Source organism: Bos taurus, chromosome 9 (genome assembly GCF_002263795.3).
Source record: "Bos taurus isolate L1 Dominette 01449 registration number 42190680 breed Hereford chromosome 9, ARS-UCD2.0, whole genome shotgun sequence".
NCBI classification, from domain to species: Eukaryota; Metazoa; Chordata; class Mammalia; order Artiodactyla; family Bovidae; genus Bos; species Bos taurus.
This window is the reverse complement of record NC_037336.1, coordinates 37,095,466-37,107,914: the sequence shown is the minus strand read 5'-3', so window position 1 is coordinate 37,107,914 and position 12,449 is coordinate 37,095,466. Positions and strand designations below refer to the sequence as shown.

At 40.2% G+C, this 12,449-nt stretch overlaps 1 protein-coding gene across 10 annotated transcripts in view; it reads right to left on the bottom strand.

Annotated features, from left to right (window-relative positions):
- LOC104969531 (uncharacterized) overlaps positions 1–12,449 on the bottom strand; it is a 238,519-nt gene that overhangs the window by 20,206 nt on the left and 205,864 nt on the right. For all 10 annotated transcript variants that reach the window (XM_059890150.1, XM_059890151.1, XM_059890155.1 and 7 more), the window contains one exon: positions 1–12,449. This exon is cut by the window's left edge and continues 20,206 nt beyond it; it is cut by the window's right edge and continues 26,264 nt beyond it. The gene's annotated coding sequence lies outside the window, so the exon portion shown is untranslated.

Sequence of the window (12,449 nt, the reverse complement as noted above, 5' to 3'; positions counted from 1 at the left end):
GAAAAGAGAATGGAAACTCACTTCAGTATTCTTACCTGGGAAATCCCATGGACAGAGAAGCCTGGCAGGTTACAGTCCATGGGGTTGCAAAGAGTAAATATATTAATATTTACATGTATACTCTTTGACTCAGCAATTTACCATCTAGAAATTTATACTGTAGAAATATACACACAAGCAGAGATGCGTAAAAACAAATGCTCAAAACAGCACTGTTACAATTGCTTAAATTTACTATTAAGCAAACTGACTCAATTGACATGAGTTTGAGTAAACTCCAGAGTTGGTGATGGACAGGGAGGCCTGGCATGCTGCAGTCCATGGGGTCGCAAAGAGTCGGACATGACTGAGCGACTGAACTGAACTGAAACATACAATTCTGGTCTTTGTGAAGGCTAAGAGACTAAGGGAAAGAAGTTGGGGCTCTGGCAAAACATTTTGGTTTGGGTGTTTCTGAAGAGTTCAAATCACTGGACAAAACAGGAAGACAGTGGTTCTCAAACTTTAGTGGACATCAGAATCATCTGAACTGCTTGTTAAAACAAAATCCAGAGCACTGTTCTCTACCTCTAGAATTTCTGATTCAGACAGTATGCGGTAGCCCCACCAAAATGTTAGGATTTTAACAAATTCCAAGTGATGTTGATGTTTCTAGTCTGGAAATGATGTTTTGAAATCCAGTGCCCAAGAGGAAGAGCTATTGAATAAGGACACCAATTTGAAGGCATTCTAAAAGCTTCGCTCAGCTGACTTGACAAAGGAGCCACCAATCATGCCTGTGAGACTGGGTGAGCAAAGCTTGCCACCAGAGGGCAGTGCTAGAGATCCTAGTCAACCCAATTTAGACAGAGCTGCTGTCCTAATTAGACCTGACTTAATTGGATGACAAGTACCCAAAATAATTCACTTTTCAAGTACTGTTAAGCAGTGATTCTTTAACACAGATGTTTTGAGCAATTGGTTGCAAGGTCGGTCTTTAGGTAAGAAATGCTCAGATGGCCACGTAACATACAGGTTATTGAAGTCACTTCAGCCATGTCTGACTCTGTGTGACCCCATAGACGGCAGCCCACCAGACTCCACCGTCCCTAGGATTCTCCAGGCAAGAACACTGGAGTGGTTTGCCATTTCCTTCTCCAATGCATGAAAGTGAAAAGTGAAAGTGAAGTCGCTCAGTCGTGTCCGACTCTTAGCAACCCATGGACTGCAGCCTACCAGGCTCCTCTGTCCATGGGATTTTCCAGGCAAAAGTACTGGAGTGGGGTGCCATTGTCTTCTCTAATTGAGGACCCCAAAAGGGACATTAAAAAATCTTATAGCTTAAAAGTCCAGATACCAGGGATATTATTCTTTTTTTTTTTTAATTTTATTTTTAAACTTTACATAATTGTATTAGTTTTGCCAAATATCAAAATGAATCCATCACAGGTATACATGTGCTCCCCATCCTGAACCCTCCTCCCTCCTCCCTCCCCATACCATCCCTCTGGGTCATCCCAGTGCACTAGCCCTAAGCATCCAGTATCGTGCATTGAACCTGGACTGGCATCTCGTTTCATACATGATATTTTACATGTTTCAATGCCATTCTCCCAAATCTTCCCACCCTCTCCCTCTCCCACAGAGTCCGTAAGACTGTTCCATACATCAGTGTCTCTTTTGCTGTCTCGTACACAGGGTTATTGTTATCATCTTTCTAAATTCCATATATATGCATTAGTATACTGTATTGGTGTTTTTCCTTCTGGCTTACTTCGCTCTGTATAATAGGCTCCAGTTTCATCCACCTCATTAGGGATATTATTCTTAAAAAAAAAAAAAAAATGTGTTTTAGCTACCCTAGGTGGTCACTTCACTATCCATTTGGATTCATTCTTCTGGAACTTAACGTGGGGAAGATAGCACTAAATATCGCCCTGCTTTGCTAAGGTAATGCTATGAGAATTGTGTTTTGAAATATATCACTTTCTCATGAAAAGTAATACAAAATTATTGCTTGAATCTTTGCTACAAATTTTAGTCAAACTCATTCACGAAGCTGGATTTCAGTCTTTTACTTCCAGAATTATGGACCAAATACCAGATAGTAGTTCAGTTCAGTTCAGTCACTCAGTTGTGTCCGACTCCCTGCAAACCCATGGACTGCATCACACCAGGCTTCTCTGTCTATTGGCAACTCCTGGAGCGTACTCAAACTCATTGTATACAAACTCATTGACGTTCTCCTTTCCTGATTTGGAACCAGTCTGTTGTTCCATGTCCAGTTCTAACTGTTGCTTCTGAACTGCATACAGATTTCTCAAGAAGCAGGTAAGGTGGTCTGGTATTCACATCTCTTAAAAATTTTTCCACAGTTTGTTGTGATTCACACAGTCAAATGCTTTGGCATAGTCAATAAAGCAGAAGTAGATGTTTTTCTGGAACTCTCTTTCTTTTTTGATAGTAGTTACCTTACAATATTCATTTCTCAAGTAATAGTTTCTGTGAGAAAGTTTGCAAAGAGCTAATCTCAAAAACAGTGTAATCATATTGACTGAATTACAGAATAGTAAGGAACTGGGAGTTTTTTCATTTGTTGCCATTTAAACGTAGCTTTTATCATTCTTTATATATTTTGTTCTTTATAGAGACAAAGGGAATATTATTAAAATGTGTTGTTTTATAAATAAATTCTAAGAATTTATTTCTAGTTTAGTCTAAACTAATTTGGACAAAACACTAGAATTTTCAGTTCAGTTCAGTCACTCAGTTGTGGTCGACTCTTTGTGACCCCATGAATCACAGCACGCCAGGCCTCCCTGTCCATCACCAACTCCCGGAGTTCACTCAAACTCACATCCATCCAGTTGGTGATGCCATCCAGCCATCTCATCCTCTGTCGTCCCCTTCTCCTGCTGCCCCCAATCCCTCTCAGCATCAGGGTCTTTTCCAATGAGTCAACTCTTCGCATGAGGTGGCCAAAGTACTGGAGTTTCAGCTTTAGCATCATTCCTTCCAAGAAATCCCAGGGCTGATCTCCTTCAGAATGGACTGGTTGGATCTCCTTGCAGGCCAAGGGACTCTCAAGAGTCTTCTCCAATACCACAGTTCAAAAGCATCAATTCTTCGGCGCTCAGCCTTCTTCACAGTCCAACTCTCACATCTGTACATATCCACTAGAAAAACCATAGCCTTGACTAGACGGACCTTTGTTGGCAAAGTAATGTCTCTGCTTTTCAATATGCTATCTAGGTTGGTCATAACTTTCCTTCCAAGGAGTAAGTGTCTTTTAATTTCATGGCTGCAGTCACCATCTGCAGTGATTTTGGAGCCCAGAAAAATAAAGTCTGACACTGTTTCCACTGTTTCCCCATCTATTTCCCATGAAGTGATGGCACCAGATGTCATGATCTTCGTTTTCTGAATGTTGAGCTTTAAGCCAACTTTTTCACTCTCCTCTTTCACTTTCATCAAGAGGCTTTTTAGTTCCTCTTCACTTTCTGCCATAAGGATGGTGTCATCTGCATATCTGAGGTTATTGATATTTCTCCCGGCAATCTTGACCCAGATTGTGCTTCTTCCAGCCCAGCATTTCTCATGATGTACTCGGCATGTAAGTTAAATAAATAGGGTGACAATATACAGCCTTGATGTACTCCTTTTCCTATTTGGAACTAGTTTGTTGTTCCATGTTCAGTTCTAACTGTTGCTTCCTGACCTGCATATAGGTTTCTCAAGAGGCAGATCAGGTGGTCTGGCATTCCCATCTCTTTCAGAATTCTCCACAGTTTATTGGGATCCACACAGTCAAAGGCTTTGGAGTAGTCAATAAAGCAGAAATAGATGTTTTTCTGGAACTCTCTTGCTTTTTCCATGATCCAGCGGATGTTGGCAATTTGATCTCTGCTTCCTCTGCTTCCTCTGCTTCCTCCTTTTCCTTCTAAAACCAGCTTGAACATCTGGAAGACCACAGTTCACATATTTCTGAAGCCTGGCTTGGAGAATTTTGAGCATTACTTTACTAGCGTGTGAGATGAGTGCAGTTGTGTGGTAGTTTGAGCATTCCTTGGCATTCCCTTTCTTTGGGATTGGAATGAAAACTGACCCTTTCCAGTCCTGTGGCCACTGCTGAGTTTTCCAAATTTGCTGGCATATTGAGTACAGCACTTTCACAACATCATCTTTCAGGATTTGAAATAGCTCAACTGGAATTCCATCACCTCCACTAGCTTTGTTCGTAATGATGCTTTCTAAGGCCCACCTGACTTCACATTCCAGGATGTCTGGCTGTAGGTCAGTGATCACACCATCGTGATTATCTGGGTCATGAAGATCTTTTTTGTACAGTTCTTCTGTGTATTCTTGCCACCTCTTCTTCATATCTTCTGCTTCTGTTAGGTCTATACCATTTCTGTCCTTTATCGAGCCCATCTTTGCATGAAATGTTCCCTTGGTGTCTCTAATTTTCTTGAGATCTCTAGTCTTTCCCATTCTGTTTTTTTCCTCTTTTTGTTTGCATTGATCACTGTGGAAGGCTTTTTATCTCTCCTTGCTATTCTTTGGAACTCTGCATTCAGATGCCTATATCTTTCCTTTTCTCCTTTGCTTTTTGCTTCTCTTCTTTTCACAGCTATTTGTAAGGCCTTCCCAGACAGCCATTTTGCTTTTTTGCATTTCTTTTCCATGGGCATGGTCTTGATCCCTGTCTCCTGTATAATGTCATGAACCTCTGTCCATAGTTCATCAGGCACTCTGTCTATCTGATCTAGTCCCTTAAATCTATTTCTCACTTCTACTGTATAATTATAAGGGATTTGATTTAGGTCATACCTAAATGGTCTAGTGGTTTCCCTACTTTCTTCAATTTAAGTCTGAATTTGGCAATAAGGAGTTCATGATCTGAGCCACAGTCAGCTCCCGGTCTTGTTTTTGTTGACTGTATAGAGCTTCTCCATCTTTGGCTGCAAAGAATATAATCAATCTGATTTCAGTGTTGACCATTTGGTGATGTCCATGTGTAGAGTCTTCTCTTGTGTTGTTGGAAGACGGTGTTTGCTATGACCAGTGCGTTTTCTATAATTTAATTCAGATGACCATTATATCTACTACTGTGGGCTGGAATCCCTTAGAAGAAATGGAGTAGCCATCATGGTTAACAAAAGAGTCCGAAATGCAGTACTTGGATGCAATTTCAAAAACGACAGAATGATCTCTGTTCATTTCCAAGGCAAACCATTCAATATCACAGTAATCCAAGTCTGTGCCCCAACCAGTAATGCTGAAGAAGCTGAAGTTGAATGGTTCTATGAAGACCTACAAGACCTGTTAGAACTAACACCTAAAAAAGACGTCCTTTTCATTATAGGGGACTGGAATGCAAAAGTAGGAAGTCAAGAAACACCTGGAGTAACAGGCAAATTTGGCCTTGGAGTACGGAATGAAGCAGGGCAAAGGCTAATAGAGTTTTGCCAAGAGAAAGCACTGGTCATAGCAAACACTCTCTTCCAACAACACAAGAGAAGACTCTACACATGGACATCACCAGATGGTCAACACCGAAATCAGATTGATTATATTCTTTACAGCCAAAGATGGAGAAGCTCTATGCAGTCAACAAAAACAAGACTGGGAGCTGATTGTGGCTCAGATCATGAACTAGAATTTTACTTAGAGTCAAATATATTCTCAGTGTTAAATACATTACAGAGTAGAAAAATAAATTGTCATCAAAAGCTAAAATTTACTTTCTATTATTTAATATTAAAGTCAGAAAACTGATTCTCTCAACTGTGAGAAATTACAAACATTTTAGATACCTATATCAATTCTTTCTGCATATGACATTCCGTGTTATTTGTTTTTTGAAATAGTCTAATTGCAGTGACCATTTCTTACGTCACAGATTCCCATTCTCTGTGTGAGATGGTAAGAAGAGGGTGGCAATGGTTGACTAATATGGATGACAAAGTAGACCAGCAAATATGCAGAGTGGACAAGTGGCATTTGTAGATGAGCAACACGTTTCCCAGCTATTAATACCAAGAACTAATCATAGTTTATACAACCTTCTCACTCTTCACAGCCTGGCAAAGAGCTTTGGCAGCAGAGGGCCGAGCCGCTTCTATCAGCCCATTGCCATGGGATCCCATAGCCCTGGAGACCCTTCTACCAGAGTTTGCATGTCCAGCAATAGCGTCACTCACAGGGAATTATCCCAAGGCAGGAGCTGAGGTGGCCCACTCGTGACCTCTTTGCAAAATCAGGAAGTGTCATTTCTGCAGTGGTTAAGTGAGTTTTCTCTTTTCCATGAGTAAGCTAGTTTGGCCGATTTTGCTTTTAACCTTATGCCATTAAGTGCTGTGCGTGTGTGCGTGTGTTTTAAATATAACTGACTTCTAGTGCATCAATATGACAAATGAATTATTGTATTGACCCACCTCTTTTCTAAGCATACAATGTTTTTTTGTTTTGTTTTTTACAGTCATGTCACAATTTTTTTTTTAATGTATAATATTGTATTGGTTTTGCCATACATCAACATGAATCGCCACGGGTGTACACATGTTCCCTATCCCGAACCCCTCTTCCACCTCCCTCCCCATACCATCCCTTAAGCATACAATGTTGATTTGCAAGATTAAGTCAAGGAGTCTGCCATTCTCTCTGCTCTGAATTTTGTATATTTTGTACAAAAATGTATAAAATAGTCAATAAATGTATCACAAACTAACACTGAAAAAAAAACTATCTTTAAAATGCATAAAATATATGCATTTATAATATATATGGGAGTAAATATATTTGTACAGGTAAAGCTTTCATCACATAGTGTCCATTTGTTTATATTTCATGATAACTCAGAGCTGAGGATTAAATTAAGCTTTTACTTTCAACAAAAAAAAATTTTTCTCAGCCAGTTAATATGGTAAGATCAATGAGGTAGTATTTATACTTCTTGAAAATGTATGTATTTTCAAACATGTTAGAACCATTTAGAAGTACTGACTTACACTTACATAATTTATATGTATATATCATTTCTATCTGCCTGATAAAATTTTACCTTTTGTCTGCTAAAGATTCTTCTACAATAAATCATTAACTTAATTGAAAAACTCACAGTACACAAAAGAGAAGCAAAAAACAAAGGCGAAAAGGAAAGATAAATCCATCTGAATGCAGAGTCCCAAAGAGTAGCAAGGAGAGATAAGAAAGCCTTCTTAACTGAACAGTACAAAGAAATAGAGAAAACAGTAGAATGGGAAAGACTAGAGATCTCTTCCAGAAAATTATAGATGCCAAGGGAATATTTTATGCAAAGATGGGCACAATAAAGGACAGAAGTGGTATGGACCTAACACAAGCAGAAGATATTAAGAAGAGGTGGCAAGAATACACAGAAGAATGGTACAAAAAATGTCTTAATGATCCAAATAACCACGATGGTGTGACCACTCACATAGAACCACACATCCTAGAGTGTGAAGTCCAGTGATCCTTAGGAAGCATCACTATGAACAAAAATAGTGGAGGTGATGGGATTCCAGTTAAACTGTTTCAAATCCTAAAAGGTGATGCTGTTAAAGTGATGCATTCAATAGGCCAGCCAGTTTGGAAAAATCAGCAGTGGCCACAGGACTGGAAAAGATCAGTTTTCATTCCAATCCCAAAGAAAGGCAATGCCAAAAAATGTTCAAACTACCACACAATTGCATTCATTTCACATGCTAGCAAGGTAATGCTCAAATCCTTCAAGCCAGGCTTCAACACTACAAGAACCGAGAAACTCCAGATGCACAACCTGAATTTAGAAAAGGAAGAGGAACCAGAGATCAAATTGTCAACATTCATTGGATTACTGAAAAAGTAAGAGCATTCCACAAAAATGCATGTGTCTGCTTCATTGACTATGCTGAAACCTTTGACTGTGTGGATCACAACAAACTGGAAAATTCTGAAAGAGATGGGAATACCAGAACCATCTTACCTGCCTCCTGAGAATCTGTATGCAGGTCAAGAAGCAACAGTTAGAACTGGACATGGAACAATGGACTAGTTCAAAATTTGGAAAGGAGTTAAGACAAGGCTGTATATTGTCACCCTGCTTACTTAACTTATACACAGAATACCTCATGTGAAATGCTGGGCTGGATGAAGTACAAGCTTGAATCAAAATTGCTGGGAGAAATATCAGTAACCTCAGATAAGCAGATGACACCACCCTAATGGCAGAAAGCAAAGAGGAACTAAAGAGCCTCTTGATAAAGGTGAAAGAGGAGAGTGAAAAAGCTGGTTTAAAACTCAATATTTAAAAAACTAAGATCATGGCTTTTGATCCTATCACTTCATGGCAAATAGGTGGGAAAAAATGAAAACAGTGACAGACTTCATTTTCTTGGCTCCAAAATCACTGTGGACAGTGACTGCAGCCATGAAATTAAAAGACATTTGCTCCTTGGAAGAAAACCTAGATAGCATATTAAAAAGCAGAGACATCAGTTTGCTTACAAAGGTCCGTCTGGTCAAAGCTATGGTTTTTCCAGTAGTCATGCACAGATGTCAGAGTTGGCCCATAAAGAAGGTTGAAGACTGAAGAATTGATGCTTTTGAACTGTGGTTCTGGTGAAGACTCTTGAGAGTCCCTTGGTCAACAAGGAGATCAAACTAGTCCATCCTAAAGGAAATCAACCCTAAATATTCACCGGAAGGACTGATACTGAAGCTGAAACTCCAATACTTTGGCCACCTGATGCAAAGAACTGACTCATTGGAAAAGACTGATTCTGGGAAAGATTGAAGGCAGGAGGAGAAGGGGATGACACAGGATGAGATGGTTGGATGGCATCACCAAGTCAATGGACATGAGTTAGAGCAAACTCCAGGAGACAATGGACAGGGAAAACTATTTTGCTGCAGACCATGGCGTCTCAAAGAGTTGGACACGACTGAGTGACTGCTACCAACAACAACATGAAAGTCACTCAACAGCATTTTTTTGAATGTATGTTTTAACTGATTCATGCAAGAATTAATCAAAACAAAAGCAGAGTAATAAGGCTCAAAGATCAGTATTTTGTTTCTCTACAATTCTATGATACAGGATAATTTTATGAAAATTTAAAATTTTGATTCAATTAGTATTTCTGGAATGCCAACTGTGTGCAAAGGCATTGGTTGCTGAGACAGACCACTAAGGACGAATCCATCATTCAAACACTTCTTCCTAAAGAGTAGAACCTACTTTCTCCTGGGCATGGCACTGTACCACACTGAAAAACTACATTTCCCACCTGCCTTTGCAGATAAAATAGCTACAGAACTGGCCAGTAGCAAGTGGCACAAATTGTACGGTGAGTCAACTTGGCTGGAAGTTGGCTTTCCAATTCTTCTTTGGCTTCTTGCCTGGAATACAAATGTGAGGGCTGGATTTCCAGGATAGAATTAAGCATTCATAAGGTCAGCGCTATACAAGAGAAGGACCTTGGGACAGTTGTGACTACATTAGTGAGGGTACTCTAGAGAAATAGAACCAAAAGGATGTAAACATATTACATATAAAGAGATTTAATATAAGGAATCAGCTCATGTGATTATGAAATCCTCGGGACTATAGTCCACAAACCGGAAACTCAGGAAAGTGGATGTTTCAGTTTGAGTCTAAAGACTGGGAAAAAAACATCTCAGTTTGAAGGCATTCAGGCAAAAGGGGCTCCCTGTTACTCAGCTTTCTGGTTCTATTCAGCCCTTCAACTGATTGGATTTGGTCCACTCGTAACAGGGAGGACAATCTGCTCTACTCAATCCACTGATTCAAATGTTAGCCTCATCCAGAAACACACACACACACACACACACACTCTAAGATGTTTGATTAAATACCTAGGTACCTATGGCTCAGTCCATTTGACATAAAATTAACTGCATTAGTGATGTTTGGCCAAATGCTGCACTTCTCTCTATCATGATCATTGCTATATTCTATTATTCTGATGACTTTGACAATCCATGAGTCCTCTGAGGAATAGATTTATGTTTTATACGGGTTTCTTTTCTTTTAAGTAATTTGGATCTCAAGTGAGGAAGGCTGAGTTAATCCTGCTTCTGAATACATTGCCCGTTGTCACCCATGGTCATCTTAAGATCACCCACTGCCAAATTTTACCTATTTATTTACTCATTTACTTAGTCTCTGTATAGAACTACAACTCCTCTGCCATCCATAGGCAACTGTATAAAGTGAAAATGCACACTCTTGAATTTGTGTTTCTGTTGTTCCGTGTTTTATGTGTATTTTAGAATTTTTATAAGTGATATTGTGTTACATTCTAGGTTTTAATTTGTTAACTAATTCTGTGTTTTGATTTGCTTACTCAATATATTTTTAAGATCCATCCATGGAAAGATGATGCTGTGAAAGTGCTGCACTCAATATGCCAGCAAATTTGGAAAACTCAGCAGTGTCCACAGGACTGGAAAAGGTCAGTTTTCATTCCAATCCCAAAGAAAGGCAATGCCAAAGAATGCTCAAACTACTGCACAATTTCGTTCATCTCACATGCTAGTAAAGTAATGCTCAAAATTCCCCAAGCCAGGCTTCAGCAATACGTGAACCGTGAACTTCCTGATGTTCAAGCTGGTTTTAGAAAAGGCAGAGGAACCAGAGATCAAATTGCCAACATCCACTAGATCATCGATAAAGCAAGAGAGTTCCAGAAAAACATTTATTTCTGCCTTATTGACTATGTCAAAGCCTTTGACTGTGTGGATCACAATAAACTGTGGAAAATTCTGAAAGAGATGGGAATACCAGACCACCTGACCTGTCTCTTGAGGAACCTGTATGCAGGTCAGGAAGCAACGGTTAGAAATGGACATGGAACAACAGACTGGTTCCAAATAGGAAAAGGAGTATGTCAAGGCTGTATATTGTCACCCTGTTTATTTAACTTATATGCAGAGTACATCATGAGAAAGTCTGGGCTGGATGAAGCACAAGCTGGAATCAAGATTGCTGGGAGAAATATGAATAACCTCAGATATGCAGATGACACCACCCTTATGGCAGAAAGTGAAGAAGAACCAAAAAGCCTCTTGATGAATGTGAAAGAGGAGAGTGAAAAAGTCGGCTTAGCTCAACATTCAGAAAACGAAGATCATGGCATCTGGTCCCATCACTTCATGGGAAATAGATGGGGAAACAGTGGAAACAGCGTCAGACTTTATTTTTTGGGCTCCAAAATCACTGCAGATGGTGACTGCAGCCATGAAATTAAAAGATGCTTACTCCTTGGAAGGAAAGTTATGACCAAAATAGACAGCATATTAAATAGCAGAGACATTACTTTGCCAACAAAGATCCGTCTAGTCAAGGCCATGGTTTTTCCAGTGGTCATGTATGGATGTGAGACTTGGACTATAAAGAAAGCTGAGCACAGAAGAATTGATGCTTTTGAACTGTGGTGTTGGAGAAGACTCTTGAGAGTCCCTTGGACTGCAAGGAGATCCAACCAGTCCATCCTAAAGGAGACCAGTCCTCGGTGTGCATTGGAAGGACTGATGTTGAAGCTGAAACTCCAATACTTTGGCCACCTGATGCAAAGAGCTGACTCATTTGAAAAGACTCCAATGCTGGGAAAGATTGAGGGCAGGAGGAGAAAGGGATGATGGAGGATGAGATGGTTGGATGGCATCACAGACTCAATGGACATGGATTTGTGTGGACTCTGAGAGTTGGTGATGGACAGGGAGGCCTGGAGTGCTGCAGTTCATGGGGTCACAAAGAGTTGGACACGACTGAGTGACTGAACTGAACTGCTGGTTCCGCATGTACATACAATATCAATTGCTTCTAACTGATGCACAATGTTCTCTGGTAAACAGTTGCCACAAGTTACCTATTTGTTCTCCCAAGACATTTACTGGTTGTTTCCAAATCTTCACCACCACAGTAATACACCAACATGCATTCATTTACAAGCCCCTTTAGGCCTCATGAGAATTTCTTTAGCGTGTGTATATGTACAATGAACCCCATGGACTATAGCCTGCCAGACCCCTTGTCCATGGAATTCTCCAGGTAAGAATACTGGAGTAGGTAGTCATTCCCTTCTCCAAGGGATCTTCCCACCCAGGGATTGAATCCAGGTGTCCTGAATTCCAAGCAGATTCTTTACTGCTGAGCCACCAGGGAAGCCCAAACATATATCTACACACATATAAATCCACCTGCAATGCAGGAGACCTGGGTTTGATTCCAGGGTCAGGAAGATCCCCTGGGGTAGGAAATAGCAACCCACTCTAGTATTCTTGCCTGGGAAATCCCATGGAGAGAGGAGCCTAGCGGGCTACAGACCAAGGCGTTGCAAGAGTCAGACATGACTTAACGATACCGCTACCACATTTTATATGTATGTACACACATATGTATGGAGAAAGCAATGGCACCCCACTCCAGTACTCTTGCCTGGAAA